Source organism: Lipotes vexillifer, unplaced genomic scaffold (assembly GCF_000442215.2).
Source record: "Lipotes vexillifer unplaced genomic scaffold, Lipotes_vexillifer_v1.1 scaffold317, whole genome shotgun sequence".
Taxonomy (NCBI): Eukaryota; Metazoa; Chordata; class Mammalia; order Artiodactyla; family Lipotidae; genus Lipotes; species Lipotes vexillifer.
Window position 1 is genome coordinate 2,720,164 of NW_006782029.1, and position 4,798 is coordinate 2,724,961.

The following is a 4,798-nucleotide window of genomic DNA, read 5'->3' on the forward strand; positions in this document are numbered from 1 at the left end:
CTGTGAGCAGTTAGCAGCTAATAGAGCAGGTGGGGGTGAGTGCGCTCGCCCAGTAAAGGAGATCTGGGCAGGGCACCGCTAGCACTGACTGCCCCTTCCAACGTGTGATACGTCCTGATGTTTTTCTCCCTCCCCTCACCCCTCCCCTTCCTTCTGTTCATTGCCCACTAAATTGATTTCATTAATTTAGCGAGTTAGCAGGGATAGGATAGATTATTCAATAAATGGTGCTGGAATAATTGGCTCTTTATGTAGAAAATAAAGCAAAATTATATCCCTCATCTACACACACACACACGCACACACGCACACACGCACACACACGCACACAGATTCATGGATAAGTAAAGATCTAAAGTTAGTAAAGATCTAAATTTAACCATCCCTCTCATCTCTTCCCCCTCCCCCTTCCTTTAGTTCACTGTTCACTAAAATTGATTTCATTATCTGTTAATGGATCACAACCTCAAGTTTTAAAAACACTGTCCTGGGATATGCCTAGAAGGGGAATTGTGGGTGTATGAACATCTACTTTGGAAGATACTACCACCTGGCTCTACAAAGCAATTTAATTGATTTATTTTTCTGCCAGTAGTCTGAGAGTTCTGGTTTTATCACATCTGTGTATGGTGGTACTTGTCATTGCTTTCAGACTTTAACTTTTTACAAAATTTATGGCTGTGAAATGGATATATCATTATTGTTGTAAACTGAATTTCTCTGATTACTACTCAAATTGAGCAACTCCTTGTGTTTGTGAATCAATAAGTTCTCCCTTTTGTAACTTGACCATTCATATTCATTGCCTTTTGTTCTTGTTGGTGATTTCTAGGAGTATAACTGAGCAGGGCCCTGTGAGGGCTTCCCAGGACAAACATACCCCCGTCCCCACATCCTCTCCCTGCCTCTTGTTTGCAGAAAAACATTAGCTTCCTAGGTCCTCCCTGAGTTCCAAAGAACAGATTTAATCAGGGCAGTGAGAAAATACGGAAAACAAAGGAAAACGGTTAAGCAAGACGAAATAATAGTAGTTTAGCATTAAACAAAGTCAAGGACATTTAGTTCCTCCTCACGGGTTAGAGATAATATTCTGAGCCATGTCCTTGAGCTATTTTGCAGATACTGAAACCCTCACCAGGTGGAAGAAGTTAATTGCATGCTGCCCACAAGCACGTAGACCCCAGACCAGGTGGAACCAGGTTGATGATGTTGACTCCCGATTACCTTACCATCCAGCAAGCAGAATAATGTGCACAAGGTGATCACGTAGCCGGCAACCCTCTCCCTCACCCTGTCTCTAAAAACCTTGCCCTGAAAGCCATCCAGGAGTTCAGGCCTTTTGAGCATTAGCCATATTCCTTGCTTGGCCTTGCAATAAACCTGCACTTTCCTTCACCACAACCTGGTGTCAGTAGATTGGCCTTACTGCGCAGGCGAGAGGATTGTAGTTTGGTTCGGTAATAGGAGTTCTTTATGTATTTTGGGAAAATATATATATATAAGTTTTTTGTGTTTTGTTTGTTTTTGGTTAATGTGTTGAAAATACCTTCTCCCCGTGTTTGACTTGTCTTTTTACTTTGTGTATCTCTTGATGTGCAGAAGTTTTAGGTTTTTATAAAGTCAAATTTATATTTTCCTTCAGGTTTTGTGCCTTTTTGGGGGTACAATTATTATGAAATTTTTCTCTAGCTTGGAGATATAAAGATATTCTACTTTATTTTCTTCTAAATAATTTAAACTTTTATTTTTCACACTTAGATCTTTATTCATCCATGAATTTTTTTTTAGGATGTAGATTAGGGATGTAATTTTGTTTTATTTTCTACAGAGATAGCCAATTATTACAACACCATTTATTGAATAATCCATCTTATCCCCACTAATTTGTAATGTGTCCATTTTCCCCATATACATAAGTCTGTTTATAAGTCTTGCTATCCGATCCCATATATCTATTTGTCTATTCACCTGCACCAAGATCATGATCTCTTACTTTTTATAGCTTTATGATAACTCATTATATTTGATAGGGCCAAACTACCCATTTTGTTCTTCAAAATTTTCTGGGTGTTTTTTGTCTTTTTTTTCTTCCATATATATTTTAGGATCAGCTTTTTAAGTTTCATAGAAATTTCTGTTGCATTTTTGTTGGAATCGAATTGATATATTAATTTGAGAAGACTTTATGTTATTGAATCTTTCCATCAATGAACATGGTATATCACAACATTTATTCAGATCCTTCAATGCTATTTTTAAGTCTTCCCCATAAAATTATAGCATATCTTTTCTTAGATTTATCCCTAGATTAAAAGAAAACACACTTTATTGATATTTTGAGGGGTATATTTTTTTCTATTACATTTTCTATGTGGTTATTGCTAGTCCATAGGGACATAACTGATGTTTGTATAAACTCTTCCTGAGCTCTCTTATTGATTCTAACTTTGTATAGACTCTTATTTTCTTTAGGCGATCACACCATCTACAAATAAGAAGAGGTTTCAGGTTTCCTTCCCAAGGTTTATGCTTTCCTTTCTTTTCTTATTTGATCAGTTAGGACTTTTATCACAATATTGAAGTGAAGCAGTCATAGTAGGTGAAATGTTTTATTAAGAGAGTGCTTGCTATAGGTATATGGTGTTAAGGAAGTTCCCTTATAATCCTGGTTTGCAGAGATTTTTAAAAATCTTGACGAATATTACATTTTATAAAATGACTTTTCTGCATCTATTAAGATAAGCATATACTTATCTACTTTAATCTGTATTTAAAGGGTATGACATAGATTTTCTTATAAACTCTTTGGTTTTTATACACTGACAAATGATTTGCTGATGTTTTATTTAGGACTTTGTATCTCTTTGCAAATATATGCTTTTCTTTTACAATCCTTGTCTGGCTTTAATATTAGTGTTAGACTAACCTTACAAAATGGGTTGGAAATATTACTTCTTTTATTCTCTGAAGCAGAGATTACCAGATGTGCTATAAAAACACAATCTACTTTTAAATTGCCTGCAAAAGACTCACAAAACCAAGCTTAATTTTTTATTAGGCAAGGTCAAATACTTAACATTGACTGAGTTTTCTGACATATTTGGGTTTACTTCTACCCTTTTATTTTAGGTTTTCTGATTGCCTTTTTTTCATTCTTGCTTATTTTCTTTTACTTCCTTTCATCTAGTGGACTAATAAGATAACTACGGTTTTTCCTCCCTTATGCTGTTTTATAAACTAGATTATTTTCCTACCATTTTAGTTATTACTCTTAAATGTTTACCAAAATATTTAACCATACATTTTTCTGCCAACATTCCGCTATGTAATATTTCTATCTTTCTGGCAAACATTACTTTCCACTTTTACTACCAAGGAACAATGCCCCCATTCCATCTTTTTTGTGTGTGTCTGTGAATAGTATTTTAGTCATTTTTGTTTACAGCTGAAACTCTGGGAACTCAAAATTAACATCCTTGTCCGTGAGCTTGTTATAGACACCAGAGAACGTTTCAACCTTGTGTTCCACATTGTTCTGCTGTGCTTTATTCAAACGAACCTTTATGAGTCGGCTGCCATCCAGCTTCACGCGGATTCTCTTGCCCACGATCTCACTTGGGAAAACCAAGTCCTCCAGGACGGCGTCATGCACGGCTGTCAGAGTGCGGCTCCTGGGACGTTTCTGCTTATTTTTTGTACGGCTTTTTCGAGTTGGCTTAGGCAGAATTCTCTGAACGATAAAGACAACGTGCTTCTAGCTGAACTTCTCCAACTCACGCACTAGCCAGACCTGGATTTTCTGGAAGGATTTCAGATGAGGAACGGGAACAAATATTATGATAGCTTTCGGACAACCAACATCTTCAATTTCCTTGGCGGCCGTGATGTTCAGCTCCCGCAGCTGGGCCTTGAGGTGCAAGTTCATCTCCAGCTCCGGGAGGGCCTGGGAGATGCCAGACTCGAACTCCTCCGGCTCCTCGCCATTGGGCTTCACGATCTTCACGCTGGAACTGAACATGGCCGGGACCTTGACGACGCGGCCCCCCACTCCATCTTTTTATTGTGTTTAGAGCTTTTATTGTACTTAAAAAAATTCAAAATAGTTTATGTGTGTGTGTGTGTGTGTGTGTGTGTGTGTGTGTGCTGTTTCATTTCTTCCTTCTGAGTTTATTTTTTCTTCTTGAGATAAATCATTTAATAGTTCCCTTTGTGAGGATCAGTAGTTGGTAAATACTCCAAGTTTTTGTGTGGTGAAATGACTTTTTTGTCTCTACAACTGAAAGGTTGTTCGGGCATAAGAGTGTAGATTGACAGTTATTTCCTGTCAGCCCTGAAGATATTATTGTTATTTTTTGGCATTGATTGCAGGTGAGGAAAAGTCTGCTCTCTGAGAGCTTTAAAAGTCTTATTTTCTTTGATGTTCTGCAGGTTCATTTTAATGTGGACATGTGGATTTATTTTTATATATTCAGTTCAAGACTTTGCACTTCCAGTCCGAGGACTTATGTCTTTTTCAATTTTAGAAAACTACTATTTATTATGGTTTCAGATCTTTCTTTCTCCTTCATTCTGTTTCTTCCTAAATTACTATTTCATAACTTCTCCTCTTTCTTCAAACCTTTAACACCTCCACTGCCCTCGTCATCCAAAACGAAACCTTCATCTTCTTCCCCAAGTTAGCTTCTCTCGTGTCACCTTTCTTTTCTTTCTCTTAAATTCAATCTATTAACAATCCTGTTGGCTCTAATTTAAAAATAAACCCAGAAAGTGACCACTTCTCACCTCTCTCACTATCACC

General features: G+C 37.2%; 1 pseudogene; it reads right to left on the reverse strand.

Annotated features, from left to right (window-relative positions):
- Nucleotides 1–3,439: 3,439 nt before the first annotated feature.
- LOC103071286 (40S ribosomal protein S7 pseudogene) lies at nt 3,440–4,018 on the reverse strand (annotated as a pseudogene).
- Nucleotides 4,019–4,798: the final 780 nt, after the last annotated feature.